The sequence below is a fragment of the Rhipicephalus sanguineus genome, chromosome 7 (genome assembly GCF_013339695.2).
Source record: "Rhipicephalus sanguineus isolate Rsan-2018 chromosome 7, BIME_Rsan_1.4, whole genome shotgun sequence".
NCBI classification, from domain to species: domain Eukaryota; kingdom Metazoa; phylum Arthropoda; class Arachnida; order Ixodida; family Ixodidae; genus Rhipicephalus; species Rhipicephalus sanguineus.
The window spans coordinates 83,323,977-83,344,136 of record NC_051182.1 but is presented as its reverse complement, the minus strand read 5'-3'; the positions used below and the strand labels follow the sequence as shown (position 1 = coordinate 83,344,136).

Genomic DNA, 20,160 nt, shown 5'->3' with positions numbered 1-20,160 from the left:
GTTCTGACTGTAATCGCGTAAATCTGAATCACGATCAACAGTTTGAAATGGGCAAACATGTTGCCGATGAAAGCAGCGGATAGGTTGCACAAACAACATGACACATGTACAGGTCCATACCAATTGTCACTTTTATCTTTGTCAGTTGGCATAGCTTCGAAACCAAAGTGGAAGTTTTCGTAAGCTAGTATACATGACAAAACCAAGCGCTGCGCTCGGAGTGCAATCATGGCTGGATGATGACAAAACATCAGGGTTTTACCAAGCTGTTAACCTGCTTTAGAAATGATATAAATTGCAGTGGTGGTGGGGTCCTCATACTTGTTGACAGTTCACTTTCTTGTTCCGCACTTGATATTGGTGCGAGGATGTATGGTGCAAGATCAGATTGCCAAACGGGAGAAGGCTATCCGTGTGTTCATTTCATAGGTCTCTTCAAGTCCTACCACTGTAATGACCGATTTTTGAAGACACTAGAGACCGCACTGCTAACTATCTTGGAGACGTTATTATCCCGGTTCTTTCTTGGGATGAGCAGTTTTCTGATGCGAAGACTTCATCTGCAGTAGCCACGGAAATGTTAAACATGCTTAACAATCTTTCCTTAACTCAGATGGTAAAACAGGGCATGAGAGAAGATAATACACAGTTATTTTTAGCTAATCAGCCATACTGGTTAAAGATGGTTTTGGTGGTACCTGGTAATAGCCACCATAAAGCTGTCTCATTTGAAATGAAGCTAACGTGCGAAAAGACGCAAACATCGTCATCAAGAAAAATGTATAGGTACAGCCAGGGAAATTGAATTAGATATGCCTTGCTTACAGGAATTCATTCCAGAATTCGAGCAACTTTCTGAGCAAGCAGCACTCTAGAGTTATGGCTCCTTTTTAGAGCAAAAATGCTCGACCTACAAGAAAAGTAGCTGCCTTTGTGGGTGAAGAATCCAAGTCGTACTTAGTCTAAGCCATGACTCTATAGTGAGCTGTGGTGCCTTACTGCTAAAGGAAACAGAATATAAAAAAGAATTAAAGGAAACCCCATCTCCAAAACTTGCCAGCAACTTGAAGCTATCACAAAAATCAGTCAGACAAAAAAATATTATTTGAAGATTTTTCTTTCTTGAATAGAAACAACGAAACAGATAATTTAGATCATTGTCAAATATAATAAATATAACAAAGCAGCGCATTGTCGAAGCTGACCGCGCACGCCAAGTTATAACGTCCTCGAGAGCATTGCGTTTCAATGTCCGCAGATCCATCGCATTTTGCAGGTGCACTAATATTTGTTGCGACTGCGTCTATCAGCCAATCAGTGAAAAATCACAGAAATAAAACAAAAACTTCACAACATTGTCCTCTTTACGCAAGGCTCAGTTTACTTGTAGTGGTTTATTGATGCAAACCAGCGCTTGTTGTGATTTGCGCGAAGAATAGTTCAAGAGAGTGCAATCGCATTGGTCGATACCAATATAGATACTTCATTCCGTGACTAAGATAATAAATATGTTGTATTCGTGGTATGAGTTATGCTAAGAGTGTGTCCAGGCATCACTATATGCCACCCTCAAATAAAAAATAGGCGCTTCAAATGTGTTGCTGGATCCGTTCAAACTATTCTGCTTGAAATATTTAGTGGAATGTTCAACGGAATACCGTGTAGTCTATTAACATCATTGTTAATAAACAGCTCATGGAAGAATGTGAAAACGAAGGAAAATTATATTTCCGCATGCATACGGATCCCTGTTCACAGTGAAAGGAGCGGCAGTACTTTAAGTAGCGTTGAGCGCATGGCGTTGAACGTTGTACATGTGGTTAATGATTCAAGATGGTATATAGGTTCTGTTACTTCTTTGAATTATCAGTGATTCAAGATTAATCATCGTAGCCAAATTCTTCTCCGTGGCCAAGATGTGCGCGTTGTGCCAGCCGATCTCGTGACCCGTGTTTTTGGCATGTTTTGCAACTGCAGTTGTCACAATGTGGCCCTTGCCAACGTAATTCTTGTGCTGCCTGAGAAGGCTCCAGAAGTGTCTCCTTTCGTCGATATACAGGGTGATCAAAGCTTTAAGTGAACAGGCTTTTTTTAAAGTTCAGCTCTGAATCTTTTCATTGTGCCGATCAGCGCCAGCAGAAACTGTCATCAGAAGCGTTCGTGATCCAGAGAAAGACTCAATCCATGTCGAATTCCCAATGAGGATAGTAGAGCCAAGTTCAGGAAGCTACTCATTACTAATGACCGAGTCGAGCCTTAGTCGAACCTAAAAAAAAGCACGTTGTAAATCTGTACCGGACTGCATACTTTGTTGCGTAGTCGTAATCAATAGCCGATAATGTAATTCTTTTCATTCTTCCTAAGTATGGCATTGTGAAAGATGAAAATAAGTACCAGGCATCAAACAATGCAAACTCCGTAATGATTGGTTGGTGTAAAGCTTTCGACCCATTACTAAAGGGTCAGCCATAAGGCTTTGTCGTCATCAGTCACAGCATCAACGAAGTTCACATAATGCGTTGCAGACGTGTAGCGGGTACTTCGCTCCCCCGCGTGACGACGAGTTTTGGCATAGAGGGTGCTTCCCAAATTTACAAAAAATATAATGATTCATGGCGCAGTGGGTGCCTTGCAGTGATACTTGTAGTAGTGGGCCAAGAAAATGTACAATGGGCTCGAGAAATGGCACTAGCCGATCTTTCGCTGTGACTTGAATGTGTGTTCCGCACAGCCCTGGCGTTTGTTTTTCAGGACGCGCAGCTTTATACACTCGCTTACCCTAGGACAAGTTAAGATGTACTGCTCCTGCTTACGAATAACACAGCACCTTGCGGCAGAGATTAGCATAATCGTACACATTTTTAGAAAGCCCCGACATCTAGCGTGACCCTTCTAAAGACACGTAATACATGACGTTTGCACAGTCACCAATGTTACCTCATCCAACGGTGACTTCAAGGACAGGGAGAGAAAGCGGTTTTTTATTAGAGAAAAACTAAGAGGTCGGCCTAAATCAATTTGCTGGCCAGCTACGCAGCGTAGGAAATAGAAGAGAGTGGAAAAGTGAGTAGAGAGCAGGTGTTGATGATGAGGTAGCAGGTGGTTATGAAGCGAATCCTTGGATGTCGACAAACAATTTTCAGTCTTTTGTAGAGTTTTGTCTCATGCGAAAACTTGTTCAGAGCTTTGAAAACATTGCGCTGATGACGACGTGTGGGTTCCAAGCGAACTTTTTCCATTACGTGTTGCTTGACAGAATTCTGCAAAAAGGTGGCCATTGATTTTCTTTGCATGCCATATCGCAGGCAGGCGCACAAGAGGGGTTCTTTAGTCTCTAGAGTGCCACATACAAGGGGTGTTCAAATAAAAAGGTACGAAAGATACTGTGGGTATAAATGAAAACTTTATTCAATATATACACCATATGCCTGGGCACAACGATCCATTTGACGAACGTGCTGAAGGATTACTGATTGCCAGCTTTCCTGTGGTCTTGACGAAACACACTGCTCCACAGCGTCCTCGAGGTCGTCACCCAAGTTGAAGTGCTTCACATTTTTATAGACTTGTCGGACACGCAGTCTTCCCCATATACGTTCAGCCTCCGGCGATGAATGATGGCCGGTTTAACACCTTCCGCTGCCAAAAATCGAATAATGCCTCGCTGCCATTCAGTCGTCGAAGTTTGCAATGTGAACGCCATCCTGTTCTCACACGCACTGCTGCGTCAATTGGGCAGCGCTCTTTAAAGAGTATCTGCCCCCATCTGCACATCTGGGTGCCCCCCCCATGCTAGATCCACGGCGGAGAGTGCAGTCACAACCCTAGTTGTCTGCCTTTATTCTCCCATAGCAGCATAGGTATCTATGTTAATGGTGAAGTTGTTACTACGTTTCGTACCTTTTTATATGAACACCCCTTATACCTCGCAATTCGGACAGTCCGCACGGTCGATAAGGTGGAGATAGTGAGGAGTGAACACCACAACTAGCGTCATCTGTGCGGGGAGCATGAACAGCACCTTTTCACGCTTGACGGTTTTTCACCTTGCATGCCTTGGTCTAGTTCGTGAAGACGGCGGTGCCGAATACTTGGTAAATTCTGTAATAAGCGAGGACCCGTCGTCGTAGGCGCCTTTACTGCGAAAGGGCTAGCGCCAAATCCTCCTGTTCCTTCTCCTCTATCACGCTTCCCTAAGCCACTTGTTTATTTTCAACATCCTTCAAGAAGACGGGAAGAATGAGCCATACGTCTTTTCGTTGGTTGTAACACATCCTATGTACAGGGCTTCAAAACGTGGTCAGGGTCAATACGCACGAAACAAGTTCAGTCTGTCGCGTCTCGCCCGGAATGTAGCAATGTCACTTGGAGACCGCTTTTTTCTTGCACCATTGCCGCGCCTCCAACAAGATTCTGCGTTGAATCTCGGCCCTGGAGGTAGCGGGCCGATGTGGCATGGAAATGTGCGCGTTTTCATCTCCGTAGTTTCCATCCTGGCACGGCATTAGTGGTGCGCTCGACATTCCGTTTTTCCTACTCACGCTTTACCGCAGCGTATTGGTGGTGTATCCTCCACGAAGAGCCTGTGCATCTGCGGGGATCTCTGTTTTTGCGGCGCGAACTGCGCGATATCCCAAATTCTGAGACGCATGCCAACACGCACGCATTTTTTTCTGATAGGATCATCACATCAGTGGCGAGTTTCTGTACATGGCTCTCTTTTTGCAACCTGGGAATAAGCTGCTTGTTGTGGGTGCGCACTAGATCCCGCGGTGATGAGTTTGTTTCGGCGACGTCCGAAGGGCTCTGCCCTTTGCTTCCGGAGGCAGAAGTGCTTCCGCTTCCTTTTCTAGGCGTACATCACCTTGTTTCGTCACAACCTCGTCCAGATCCTCGAAGTTGAGTGCAGCAAATTCCTAATGTCCAGGCTGTGCATCCAATTACGAGGATACCACAGGAAACACGGTAGGACTGCACTGCTAGCTTCAGCACCGAGGAGATCGAATGAGTCATCATTGACGGTGGGCGAGCTATCGGCAGGTTCTTTGCACGCTTACTCAGTTGGTCGCTGACAAAAACCTGTTTAGCTTCATCCTTGCCATTCACGGCATTGCCTGCAACGTTTTTTTTTTTGCTTTAACACTGGATTACCTGCGACAATCGTCATGGGATGATCGCACTTTCTTGGTTGTACAATGCAGTTCAAAATGCTTCCAAAATTAGCAAATCATGCGTACACGCCTGTAGCATAGTGTAACAGCTCTGCGTGATTAAGAGATCCAAGTGATTCTCCGAGAAGCTCATCTTTCACGCACGTCGTCACCGCTTAATCACTGCCAAAAGGGACCTCAATCGTTGGATCCTTATTCGGCGGCGCGCTGTTTCTCTACGTCATCACCACTCATTCACTGTTCATTCCACTTCGAGTTAAATTCTTTCAACTTTTTCCGGACTCGCATGTCACGTCCCTGTCCATGTCTTCGGAGATGCGGTCACAGTCGTCGGTGATTCTATACACACCAGTTTCGTTGTAGTTTTCGCTGTCATGTGTGGCGTAAGCAAGATACAGATGGGAGGTACCATGTGTGTGAGTAAATTGTTCGCGTTCAGATAGGAAATACGGCCGGTCAGCGACTGCATACCGCCTCGTCTTCAATAACGTCGACGATATCCTTGTCAAACGGCGGAGCTCACCTTCTTCGCTCTTCAAAAAGTTGACGTGCTCCATGGCATGGTGCGCTTCGTCCTCGGTATTCAGCAACAGTTCTGTCAGGAGCGTAATAAGCCGACAGACGCTGACCCTGAGATTTGCAAGCACCTTCCGAAGGCGCTCGGCCGAAGTCATTGTAGGTCATGAATAAGCGCTCGAGGGTTTCGGCACCACACATTGTATTAAACTAAGACCAAAGGTCGTCGACGCCTTTACTGCGCACAAGCTACCTACGATTCCTCCTCTCCCTTCTAGTCTATCGCGCTTCCCCTAAGCCCCATGTCCCACTTCTTTATTTTCAACAAAGACCAATATGCTACACCACTTTGGTGGAGGAGAGTACACACAATAGCGTTAGTGTCCGGCCGTGAAAACGGAATGGGCAATATTCTTGTGTTAAAGTGGGTCATCTTTGCCTCCCATCGACTTGACGTTTTCAAGTAGGCTGCAGTGCCCTGGAAGCCAGTGATATCTGATACGCAGATCGTTAGAAGACGAAACGTAGGGGAAACGCCAGTGCCTGCGAGGTAACACGCAGATTCCGAAAAAGGCGAGCACCAACAAAGAAAGGTGAAGAAGCCGCTTGGACTCAGCCGAACCCAAGCCAAGCGTCAATTGAGGCAGGCGAATTCCTTACACTGCTCCGCAGTTTCGGCAGTTTTAACGGTAGGGAACTGGTGCATTTACTGGGCAGCAGCTGGTCATGGCTGCTAAACATTTTCATTGAGCGGCCGTGAATTGGGCTTCCAAATGGCAGCTGCGATGCCGCGCGGTCGTTGCAGCCTACCCTAAACGCTCTACCCTGAACAGCCTACTCTACACGACGAGTCGTATTGATGCATATGAGTGTTGTGTCAAATAACGCAATGTATGGCTGTGAAAGGGAAAACCCCGTTCTTACTCCTAATATCCATAAAATCTCATTTTACAGCGAAAGCTGTTATGAGATCATTTCACCAGCCGTTTTTGGTGCCGTAGTTGTCCGCCGCCGCCGCCGGTGTCCGTAACCAGTATCGCTCGAAATAAGAAAAAAAACTAAATAAGAAAAAATTCCAGGATGGAACGAGGTTCGAACCTGGGCCCTCTGGGTGGGAGCCCAGTATTCAACCTCTGAGCCATTCCGGTGCTGGAAACTGCTTTGCAAAAAGGTCCTATACAGGCTTCATGTCGGGAAGGAACCACATTAGCATATGCGATATAGCGTGGTAGAAGAGTAAAATAAGCACCAAGCGTCGCACAACGCGAATTATGTAACCAGGCGTCATACAATGCGAATTGCGCAACGAGTAGGTTGTTGAATGCTTCCAACCCATTACAAAAAGCTCTACCATAATTCTTCATCGTCATCACGCACATCATCAACGAAGTACGCATAATGCCTTACATGCGTTTAGCAGGTACCACGGTTGTCTGTAAAATGACGAAAAATGGCACAGTGCCTACTGCCCTACTTCTCAAAAATTACAATGATTTAGAGCGTAGTGGGTTCCTCGCAAGTGCACTTCTGTTGGTTGCGAAGGAAGCCCATAAGGCTCCCATGATCCATTTCCTCAGGATCTCAATAAAGTCAATTCTCTCTCTCTCTCGCTCTACGTTTCTCCGGTTAAAGTGTGTTATAAAGCGTGGTGGGACAGTTAAATAGCGACCGGGCGTCACACAACATGCATTACGTAACTAGTGGGTCGTTTAAAGCTTCCAACCCATTACAAAGGGCGCAACCATAATTATTCATCGTCATCAACCGCCGCATCAGCAAACTGCACATAATCGCTTACATATGGTACCTCGCTTCTTTGCAGAACAACGAATAATGTCGCGCTGGGTGCTTCCAAACTTCCCAAAAATTACGCTTTGTGGCGTAGTGGGTACGTTGCTAATATACCTGTATTAGTAGCCACAGGAGAGTTTATAACGCGCTCTAGAAAAGCCGCTCTTCCAGCTTTCGCTGTGACTGTGCTGCGCTTTCCGCGCAGGCCTGGCGTTTTCTTAACAGCTCCCTGCTATGTTCCCCGGTGTAACTAAAATGACAAGCCCAGACGTCACGTTGTGTGTTACTATGCGACATCATCATCAGTACACTTAATTGAACGCGCAACCAGGGTATGCGGTATTCCCTGACGTAGGCGCTTCAATCTCACTATATGACCGCACTGCCCAACATATATAGCTGCCGGATTGTTGTCATATGCCTCCGCGAAAATTGAGTGGAGGTTCAGATTTTTTTGTGGCATTCCAAGTTTCCCTGACAGAGAAGCCTCGGACCGCTCCCATTGCTACCATTTTTGCTGTCCTAATCTATCTATCCATAATTTATTGCGTAGAACTCTCAATTGGAAAAACAGGGGTTAAAAATTGGGGACGCCTAAACTTTGCATTTAATAGTTGAACGCGATAGCGATACTAGGCGCCATTCTCATCGCACTCTGCTTCGCTTCTCATTAAGGTCGGTCGTCCAGCCAGCCAGACAGCCAGCCAGCCAGCCAGCCAGCCAGCCAGCCAGACAGACAGACAGACAGACAGACAGAGAAACACACACACAAGAAATACCTATAAAAAAGATAAAGATTTCCGCCCTCTTGTGGGTGCTTTTGTGTGTGCTTTTGTGTGTATGTGTGCTTTTGTAATGTGTGTGCTTTTGTAATGTATGACATGCTTTAAACCAGTACCAAACATTCGCGTGCTACTTTCTCGAAGTTGCGATGTACCTACGACGTGTTTGTAAGAAAATACGTGAAGCAATGTGCGTGCCTTTTGTAATAAGTGGCCTGCTGAACCACAATCGCTTTACGCAATTCACCTGATGTGATGCCCGATGGATATGTACGCTTGTACCGCGATCTCCTGTATAGCACTCTGAAACGCGGTTCCGAAAACACAGCGCGGTTTATTAATGTATATCCGCCATTGTTCCAACTACTTCTTCTTTTTCCTCAGCCGACTACCTACTGCTAGTTTATGTCCCAAGTGCGTCGTGCCAGAAGAAGAAAAGTATGCCACACCTGCAATATTACAACTCGCACTGTGACTCTTGTACATAGGGCGTGCGTTTCTGATACGTGAAAGTTACTTTCAGAGCATTTTCAAGCATTGGCGTGGCTCTGTGTTCAAACACCTGCTTGGCACGCCGAAGCCCTTTGTTCGCTTGGAACCGGAGCACATCAGTTATTGTTATTTGCGTCGATGGCAGTTTTTCAGTCACCGACAATAAGTTTTCGCTCACAAACAATGCGGCCGACAACAGAATTTCTGCAACATGGGCTCTTTTACGCTAACACGTTAACAGTGCTACCTCCGCCAGTGTACAGTGCGTCAACTTGAAAAAAAAAAGATATTTTTATGACGATCATAATTATATTTTCAGTCGTTATGAAGTACTGTTATCAATTGTATTTTGTAAAATATTCTTGTATTTTATTCATTCTAAATGCCTATTTTTGCATTTTTTTCAAGGTTGCCCGGAGAATAAAGAAAATGGTCGGTGTCGTGCCGATGGCACCTCACCCGAAAATAAGTGCCCGGATGTAAATGTTTATTGCATTGCCAACCAAGAAATTTGTACCTGTACTAAAACCCTGCATCGCAGTGAAGACTCCAGATGCGTGAACTATAAAGATTGCTGTAAGTAACACCACCAATCCGAGCTATCTCGTCACAGCAATAAAAAAACAACTAAAGAGACCATAATGCTTAACATAAAGGACGTAGAGGGGCGCTCGCAGTGACTGTGTTGATGAAGTTCTGATTAATTTTCAGCCGCAAGCTTTTTTCTTCCGAGTGGTTCTATTGGTCCTTGCCCTACACCCACAGAAAGCGTTGCACATCTAATCTATTTTGCATTGTATCTGGGATTGGCACACTTTGAACCATGATATGATCTCCTGTGTTGAGGTCACCACGTTACGATGTGTTATGTAATGGTATCAAAACGATGCCAAAAATGTTCCTATCTGGGGTGTCATGCTGTAATCTCTCATCACGGGACAATGTTCGACTTCAGTGTGCCAACTACACCTCTTCCAGTTTGCAGTCCCACGGCATACTCAGATCTACTGGTAATGTTAGTGGTACGAACTCTTTTAAAGGGGTAATGGAGGCATAAAGGCGACACGTGCGACACCTGGAAAGCGCCAAAGCAAATGCACCGTACGTGAGCCCTGTACTGTGTTGTATATCATCATCATCATCATCCTGTCTACGCCCACTGCAGGGCAAAGGCCTCTCCCATGTTCCGCCAATCAACCCGGTCCTGTGCTTTCTGTTGCCACGTTATACCTACAAACTTCTTAATCTCATCTACCCACCTAATTTTCTGTCTTCCCCTCACGCGTTTGCCCTCTCTTGAAATTCAGTCAGTTACCATTAATGACCACCGGTTATCCTGCCGACGTGCTACGTGGCCGGCCCATATCCATTTCTTCTTAATTTCAACTATGATATCCTTAACCCCCGTTTGTTCCCTGACCCACTCTGCTCTCTTCCTGTCTCTTAAGGTTACACCTATCATTTTCCTTTCCATCGCTCGCTGCGTCGTCCTCAATTTAAGTTGAACCCTCTTTGTAAGTCTCTAGGTTTCTGCTCCGTAGGTAAGTACCGGTAAGATGCAGCTGTTATATACATTCCTCTTGAGAGATAGTGGTAGACTACCATTCATGATTTGATAGTGCTTGCCGAATGAGCCCCATCCCATCCTTATTCTTCTAGTTATTTCACTCTCATGGTTCGGCTCCGCGGTTACTACCTGTCCTAAGTAGACGTACTCCTTTACAACTTCCAGCGTCTCGCCACCTATCGCAAAGCGCTGTTCTCTGCCAAGATTGTTCCACATTACTTTAGTTTTATGCATAATAATTTTCAGACCTACTCTTCTACTTTCCGTATCCAGTTCAGTAATCGTGAGCTGTAATTCGTCTCCCGCGTTACTCATCAATGCAATGTCATCAGCGAATCGCAGGTTACTGAGACACTGTAAACTGAGATAATGTAAACGCTTTGCAAGCCGGCTCGCAGCTGGTGCAATAGGAGGCCTGGGAGAGAGCGTGGTGCGGAAATGATGTGATGTCAATGCCCAGAAGTTCGTGGTCCATTAGCGGGATTGAAATGTGACATATCTTATTCTGCGCACTATCACATAATACATTTTGCGCAGCCTGTTCCATCCTCCTTATATATGTTTCCGACGTGTGTATGTCCTGGTGTATACGTTCGGTGAATTTTGTGTTTCGCGCGCTGCCGAAGCACGTACAAGGAAGCGCGTGGTTCAAATGTGATCCCTCCGGTGCGCAATGAGCCTAATCGGATAAGTTTTTCACATGCAATAAGGGATATTCACAATGTTTTGTGATCCGGTAACACTGGGCGCGTCCGCCATTTCCTGATCGGCGCAGTGCTGGAACCATCTCCTATAGCCACTATAGGAGAGGCCACGAAGAGGATGAGCCGCCAGTACTCGTGGATCTCTTGGGCCGTGAAAATGCAGCAGTTTTCTTCGACATCTAGAGCCGAACCTTCTGCAGATCTCACTGCGCTGCGATGAGTCGACAAGAACACAACATCGCAGTTCTGTGCACTTAATAGCTCATCCAGACAGCCGCTGCAAGAGGTGCACCGCTTCACTTAAACAGGCCACAGACAATCACCCTGCGAATGTTACAGATGGACACATCACCATCTCGTTTATTTATTCAGAATTCGTGGAAGGCATTGGCCCGGGCTGTGCGTGCTGTGGACATCCCAGGTGTACTCTTCAGCGCATGCTCTGGCAATGCCATGACTTGCATGGGGCTCAGCGTCTTCCTCTACAGAGAAGACTGGCTACGGCTCTTGACCAGTGCCTCCTAGGAAGAGCAGCTGAGAGCTGTCTAGAGAGCCCGCAATGTCGCCGACAGTCGCAACCTCCCGGCTCCATCGTGGGTTCGGCCCGCAGACGGTGCCCCCTGACACTCATCGTCTTCTCAGAACCAAATAAAAGTTCCTTGTTTGTCTGTGTATCTGCCTGTCTTCACGAAGCCGACGTGTCCTTCAGTCGTGACGTCCGCCGCGGTGGTGTAGCACTTACGGTGCTCAGTTGCTGACCCGTAGGGCGCGGAGTCGATCCCGGCCGCTGCAGTCTTATTTGAATGGAGGTGAAACGCTAGAGGCCTGCGAACTATGTCAAGGCAGTGCACATCAAAAAACACCAGATCGTCGAAATTTCCGGAGCACTTCCTACATCATCTCTCGTAATATCATCGTATGGGGACGTAAAACCCCAGATACCATCAATATCCTCTAGTGACTGGCGCTTCTTATCTAAGGTATGCCTTCAAAATAATTGATGCAGTGGAGATGTGACGCGGCATAGTATATCTTCACTGAAGTCAAGATAGTTATTATAAAGAAGCGTGATATACCGCATTCGCACTTTACAATGGGTCTGCCTCTCCAGGGCCTTTCAGTGGGTCGTCCTCTTCGGCTCCTTTTCTGAAAGAACGCTCCTCATGCTGAGAGTCTGCGCTCTGCTTTGACTGTCGCTGTTGTGCATAGTCGCCGAGTGCTATCAAATAAACACTTTTACATGACATTGTTTCTGAGCGGCAACGCTGCGCTCCTGTTCTTGCCGCATTTTAGCCGGAGTGCAAGTTGAACAGTTGTTTTCGAAAAAAGCAAGCCATGGAAGCGTATGAGAGCGGTGCACCGCGAAAAAAGGAAAACCGACTGCGCCTTTCAGTGGTAACAAAGGGAACGGGTTAAATTTGAAATATTTTAATAACGCACACTTCTTCCTTAAAAGCATTGTGAGCGTAAGCTATCCTATTGCCTTGATGTTCTGTTACCGAAGCGGTTTTCTTGCATGCTTTATATCTGCGTTCTTTAGTGTATATATTTATCAAGGTACGCGGTGAGAACAACTAGAATAGAACAACTAGAATAAACAGTTGCTCTCACTGACGCCGTGTCTCCTTCGTCGCAATAAGTTGACAGGGTCTACCTCACCAGCATCATGAGCATATCAACGAAGATCAGCGTGCCGAAATGCACCGGTGCTGAAGGCGACGTACCCGTGCACAAGTGGTTACGCCTCTTCGAAGCGAAAGCGAGCACGTTGCCTGGTCCGAATGAGATCGCATCAGCTACATCAGCGATTACCTGGAAGGTGAGGCGTTCTGCTGGTACCTCACCGAGACTCTCAACGTAGAAGACTCGTGGGAAGGAATGAAAGAAAGCATGAAAGAACGATTTTTTGATCCCATCGGAGACCCATTCCACCAATTCAACTAAAAAACTAAAAAAATAACAACGCATCGGGCACTACCACGAGGAAAACATGCGACTTGGCCGCCTCGCAGAACTGAAGGACGCTCATAAAATATCAGGCCTGACGGACGGGGTGCCTGAAGAGATCGAAGGGGTCCTCGCTGGACTGACGCTTGCTAACCCAGCCAAGAGGTTTGCTGCTGCACTCCAAGCGGAAGTCTCGGTCCAAAGTGACGTTTCCCCGCGCTCGTCGAAGCAGCAACCCGTGCAACGGGAGCCTCATCCCACACGACGATGGCACCCTGCAGGATCGATGCGCACCCGTCGCAGCGAGTGCCGAGATTGTGCATCCGCTGGTTTTCCAAATCTGCTTCGCTGGCAAATGTGTGCCGTCGTCGTGAAATGGTGTCTCCTCTTGCCAACGACCAGGGAAACGAAGACGGCGACCCAAAGTTGCACCGATACATTTTCGTGCACTTGTGAACGGACACTTGTTGAAGGCAGCTCTGGATACAGGAGCCACTATTACTTGTATCAGTGACGTTGTGTTCAAAGATCTCAAGCTCCAATTCATCAAGCATCCATGCATCAGTATCGAAAAAGTCACCTGAACAGTAAAAAACTTTGGGCCGCGTACGCATAAAATTGAAATAGGGAAGACAAAGCAGGCAGTCCAAGCACACACTCTCCAAGAAATGAATACTGCATTATTGCTAGGCCTAGAGAACGCCTCCTTTCCTTTTTCAATGTTTCACTGAAGATGAACGCCATGGCTTTGCTTCAAGAAAAGGAAATTCTGCACACCCCCTTCGGAAATAAAAAGTTCGTCTTCAGTGCAGATACATCCCCGCTTCAGACCGTTGATGCCACGCACCTTCCGATGTCACAACAAGTTGCAATGAGAGATGTCCTTTGACGAAGGAGATATGGCGTCGGTCAGAGAAACTGTTTATTATAACTGTCCCCATCTTCCTCTCCATTTCCCTCATTCACCCGTGAACCGTCGTCCTTTATATATATATATATATATATATATATATATATATATATATATATATATATATCTATATATATATATATATATATATATATATATATATATATATATATATATATTGCCACGCGTTTCATATGCCAGCGAGAAACAGGCAGGCGAAGACGCAGTAATTCTAGCGCCAGCGCCTTTGTTTTGGCGGTGTGTTGCCGACCCCTTTTGAAACTTAGGCCTTGTATCGCCGCCTTGCAAACGTGGCCTTTGCCTTGAACGTGACATTTTTTTGGTGGAGGTGCGGGGTAATCTCACTTATGCAACACAACCCCTTCCAGTAGCATTTATGTGAGCCAGAAACCGGAGCTTACGCCAGTACACCGTCCTAGCCGGAGAATTCGTGGACTGGCCCCCGAGATTCTGCCCCGCTGTACAACTACAACGTCGACAGGTATGGAGCATACTACTGCTCTCACCCCTGCTGCCACCCCTGCTGCTGCAGCTGCAGTTGCACCCGCTTATTACACGCTGCAAAACCCGCGCGTGCAGAGTGCCTTCCGTGGTGGTCTTTTTGAAGATGTAGAAGACTGCCTGGCTGAATTCGAGCACGCGGCGGATTTAAACGTGTGGGACGAAAAAGCGAAACTCAGGAATGTCTACTTGAGTCTTCTGGAAGGTGCTCGTGCATGGTTCCAGAGCCACAAGGGCTTCCTAACATCATGGCGCGAGTTCTGTCTCAGGCTCCTCGACACGTACTCCAGCCCTGATCGTCTAGAGCGAGCTGAATGAGTCATCCAGTCCCACATTCAGATGCCTAATGAAGGTGTGACTGTGTATGCGGAGGATATGGTCCATCTGTTTAACGATGCCAATCCAAACATGCCGGAAGAAAAGAAACTGCGACACTTGATGCGAGGTGTGAAAGAGCAACTCTCTGGTGGACTCATTCGTAGTTCGTCTTAGACGGTTGCGGAGTTACTCACTGAAGCCGTCGCCATGGAGAAGTGAATGCTACCTATACTACCGGGCTAGGATCATTCCCGACTTACGTGGAAACGCTTCGGGAGCTTATACGTTCGGTTGTCCGCGACGAACTACAACAGCTGCATCAAGCGCAGCACCAGCCTACCACTAACTCCATTACCAGCATCATACGTGAGGAAGTGCAGCATACGCTCGGAGCACATTGTCGCGTGGGAACTGTTCAGGTTCCTGCACCACTTCAGGCGTTCCCACCTTCAAGTGAACTTCGACGTGCGAGTTATTCTGATGCTTTGAGAGGCACCGTACCGTCGTCGGTGACACCACATCTGGCGAGCGGCTTCCAGCACGCCGGTTATGCCGACTGATTCGGACACTTCTCACCTGCAACAGTGCCGCTACCTGCAGCAACACCGTATGTCACACTTCAGTTTGCACAGGCGGTTCCTTATTTTGAGGACACTCGGCCCGTCGCGCGTAAGTCCCACATTTGGTGCATACCCGACGGACGACCGCTTTGCTACCACTGTGGTGAGGCAGGTCACGTGTACGGAGAGTGCCAGAACTGCCGACGTATGTTTCAGGGTTTTCCTGCCAGTTCACCTCGTCCCCGGTTCGGACAGCAACCACCCGAATTTGAAGATGTATCACTCGGCAGCGCATACCACCCAGGTGACAGACGCGTTCACCATCACCACGGTCACCATCCTATTCGGGCAACAAGAGTCGGAGGCCGCAAAGATGTTCTCCGAGCCCTCACCTGGAAAACTGACGCCTGCGACCTTTCAAATCGAAGCCGCTGATTATCGACTTGATGAAGACCTTGACCTCCAATCGACGCGACGTCGGACCGGCGGAAATTCGACGGCGCATGTATTCCAGCACGGCGACTTTTCAGTGGACATACCTATGCTTATCGACGGTCGAATTGTAACTGCCCTAGTAGATACTGGCGATGACTACTCGGTTATTAGCGGAATATTGACCAGCCCACTGAAGAAAGTTATGCCCTGGACAGGGTCGCGCGTACGCACAGCTGGACGACACGTTGACACGCCGCTTGGTGTGTGGACTGCCAGGCTACAAATCAGAGGTCCCATGTTTTTGGTGAGCTCCCTCGTGCTACGCGAATGCTCCCGTGAAACAATTGTCGGAATAGACATTGTTCGGGAATACGGTGCCATAATTGACCTACACGAACCTACACAATTGCATAATTGACCTACTACATATTTGACCTACACAAGGACACCGGCCGCCGTACAGCCACCCTTCGTGCTTCCGAAGACGGTTTCACAATACCACCTCGTGCAGGTATCATGCTTCAGGTGACTTCCAAGGGAACAAGTGACGGTGAAACACTGGTGGAGTGCAAAGTCTCACACTTGCTGGCGCTTGTAATTTCTGTGGCACGAGACATCATTGACATTAGGAACGGTCAAGGCAATGTCATGATAACGAATTTCACAAATGAGCATCGTCACCTGTTCCGTGGCACTGCCGTCGCTTACGCTGAAGCCTTGGAGGACGTCATTGAGTGTTTTGCGTGTGATGACAGTAGCCGCGATGGAAAAGCCGTAAGATATAATGACATCAACAATGCACTGTCAGAAGAGAACCAAAAGGCCTTGCGAAAGCTGCTACTTGAATTAAGGAAGTGTTTTGCTCAATCGTCTAAAGTAAGCCAGACACCGATCACGCAGCACACGATAATCACTTACGACCACGCAAGACACATCCACCAACAGCCATACCATGTCTCGCAGAAAGAACGAGCAGCAATAAAGCAGCAAGTGAAAGCAATGGTCGACAATGGCGTTATCCAGCCTTCGAACAGTCCGCGATCATCACCGGTCGTCCTAGTCAAGAAAATGGATGGTACGCTTCGCTTCTATGTAGATTACAGAAAGTTCAACAACGTCCGAGCAAAAGACGTTCATCCGCTGCAGCGTATTGATGACTCTCTTGACCGGCTACTGCGAGCGAAGTATTTTACAGCGAAAGCTGTTATGAGATCATTTCGCCGGCCGTTTTTGGCGCCGTAGTTGTCCGCCGCCGCCGCCGGTGTCCGTAACCAGTATCGCTCGAAATAAGAAAAAAAAACGATATAAGACAAAAACACCAGGCCTGCGCTGAAACCGCAGTACAGTCCCAGCGAAAGCTGGAAGAGCGGCGTTACTAGAGCCCGTTAAGCTCTCTTGTGGCTACAATACAAATACACTAGAAAGGTACCCACTACGCCATAAATCACAATTTTTGTGAAGTTGGGAAGCACCTTCTAAGTCATTATTCTTCATTCTGCGGAGAAGCGAGGCACCAGCTACACGTCTGTAAGGCATTATGTGCACTTTGTTGACCCGACGACTGATGACGATGAAGATTATGGCTCAGCCCTTTGTAGTGGGTTCGAATTTTTAAACGGCCCACCAGTTATGTAATTTGCATTGGGTGACGCCCGGTCGCTGTTTCTCTCTCCCGTCGTGCTGTATAACATACGTTGATGTGGGTGAGAGACGGGGGAGGGCGAAGAACTTTCCTGAGACCCCATGGAAATGGATCATGCGCTTATGGGCTTCCTTGGCAACCAATACAAATGCACTTGCGAGGAACCCACTACGCTATAAATCATTGTAATTTTTGAGAAGTAGGGCAGCAGGCACTGTGCCATTTTTCGCCATTCTACGGAGAGCGTTGGTACCTGCTAAACCCATGTAAGACATTATGCGCACTTTGTTGATGCTGTGCCTGATGACGACGAAGAATTATGGCAGAGTCCTTTGTAATGGGTTGGAAGCATTTAATAACCTACTCTTTGCACAATTCGCATTGTGTGACGCCTAGTTACAGAATTCGCGTTTTGCGACGCTTGGTGCTTATTTTATTCTTCTAGCACGCTATATTGCATATGCTAATGTGGTTCCTTCCCGATATGAAGCCTGTATAGGACCTTTTTGCAAAGCAGTTTCAAGCACCGGCATGGCTCAGAGGTTGAATACTGGGCTCCCACGCAGAGGGCCCAGGTTCGAACCTCGTTCCATCCTGAAATTTTTTTGCTTAGTTCGTTTTTTTTTTCTTATTTCGAGCGATACTGGTTAAGGACACCGGCGGCGGCGGCGGCGGCGGACAACTACGGCGCCAAAAACGGCCGGTGAAATGATCTCATAAGAGCTTTTGCTGTAAAAAATTCCAGAATTGAACGAGGTTCGAACCTGGGCCCACTGCGTGGGAGCCCAGTATTCAACCTCTGAGCCATGCCGGTGATTGAAACTGCTTTGCAAAAAGGTCCTATACAGGCTTCATATCGGGAAGGAACCACATTAGCATATGCAATATGGCGTGCTAGAAGAGTAAAATAAGCACCAAGCGTCGCAAAACGCGAATTCTGTAACCAGGCGTCACACAATGCGAATTGTGCAACGAGTAGGTTATTGAATGCTTCCAACCCCTTACAAAGGACTCTGCCATAATTCTTCATCGTCATCAGGCACAGCATCAACAAAGTGCGCATAATGCCTTACATGGGTTTAGCAGGTACCAACGCTCTCCGTAGAATGGCGAAAAATGGCACAGTGCCTGCTGCCCTACTTCTCAACAATTACAATGATTTATGGCGTAGTGGGTTCCTCGCAAGTGCATTTGTATTGGTTGCCAAGGAAGCCCATAAGCGCATGATCCATTTCCACGGGGTCTCAGGAAAGTTCTTCGCTTCCCCCCCGGTCTCTCACCCACATCAACGTATGTTATACAGCATGACGGGAGAGGGAAATAGCGACCGGGCGTCACCCAATGCAAATTACATAACTGGTGGGCCATTTAAAGATTCGAACCCATTACAAAGGGCTGAGCCATAATTCTTCATCGTCATCAGTTGTCGGGTCAACAAAGTGCACATAATTCCTTACAAACGTGTAGCTGGTGCCTCGCTTCTCCGCAGAATGAAGAATAATGACTTAGAAGGTGCTTCCCAACTTCACAAAAATTGTGATTTATGGCGTAGTGGGTACCTTTCTAGTGTACTTGTATTGTAGCCACAAGAGAGCTTAAGGGGCTCTAGTAACGCCACTCTTCCAGCTTTCGCTGGGACTGTACTGCGGTTTCAGCGCAGGCCTGGCGTTTTTTCCCCTTGATTTGAAGAGTGGTTATTAGCAAATGAAGGTTGATGAGCGCAACCGTGAAAAAAAAGCCTTTGTCACGCCGGATGCCCTCTACGAATATCGAGTGCTCCCGTTTGGTCTCTGTTCTGCGCCAGCTACCTTCCAACGCATGATGGACACTGTGTTAGCCGACTTAAAGTGACAAAGCTGTCTTGTCTACTTAGCTGACGTGGTCGTATTTTCACCCAGCTTCTCCGAACATCTGAGGCGACTAACGATAAGTACTCGAGGCAATCCGGTCGGCTAACCTTACGTTAAAGCCTCAGAAATGCCACTTAGGCTTCAAAGAACTGAAGTTCGTTGAACATGTGAGCGCGGAAGGCGTCCGTCCTGACCCCGAGAAAACCGCCCTTGTAGCAGCCTTCCCGACTCCTGCCGACTATGTGCATACTACCGGTGCTTTATTGGCAATATTTCGAAAATTGTCGAACCACCTAATCGACTCACTAGAGAAGACACATCGTTCGTTTGGAGCTCTGAACGAGTAACGGCCTTCACCAAGCTCCGCCATAGCCTGGCATCACCACCTGTTCTTGGGCACTTCGAAGAGGAAGCCGAAACAGAAATTCATACCGACGCGAGTAACATCGGTCTGGGCGCGGTACTCGTACAGTGGTAGGAGTGAGTTGAAGGGGTTATCGCTTACGCAAGTCGCACCCAATCACACATAGAGTACAAATACAGTACCACGGAGAAGGAGTGCCTTGCCGTCGTATGGGAACTTGCTAAGTTTCGACCTGACCTCTACGGCCGACCATTCAAGGTAGCGACAGATCATCACTAGCTGTGCTCGCTGGCGAAACTAAGATACCCTTCCAGACGACTAGCACGGTGGAGCCTACGTTTGCCGGAGTACGACGTCACTATTGTTTACAAGTCAAGTGATGCACACGAAGATGCAGACACGTTGTGACGTGCGCCACTTGAACCTGCCGCTGAAAACATCAAAGAGGACTGCCCTTTCCTTGGAGCCGTAAGCATAACAGACTTAGCTACACGTCAGCGAGCACATCCTGGATTGCGAGCTACAATGGAACATCTAGAGGGCCACAACATATGTCTGCTCCTGAATATATTTCGCGGATTGTCATCTT

At 47.4% G+C, this 20,160-nt stretch overlaps 1 long non-coding RNA gene across 1 annotated transcript in view; it reads left to right on the top strand.

The window, feature by feature from the left end:
• Positions 1-20,160, top strand: part of LOC119400766 (uncharacterized) — a 43,631-nt gene that overhangs the window by 12,889 nt on the left and 10,582 nt on the right. Inside the window, exon 3 of the long non-coding RNA XR_005185214.2 lies at positions 9,161-9,328. This is a non-coding gene — a long non-coding RNA (uncharacterized LOC119400766). The remainder of the gene's footprint in view (positions 1-9,160; positions 9,329-20,160) is intronic.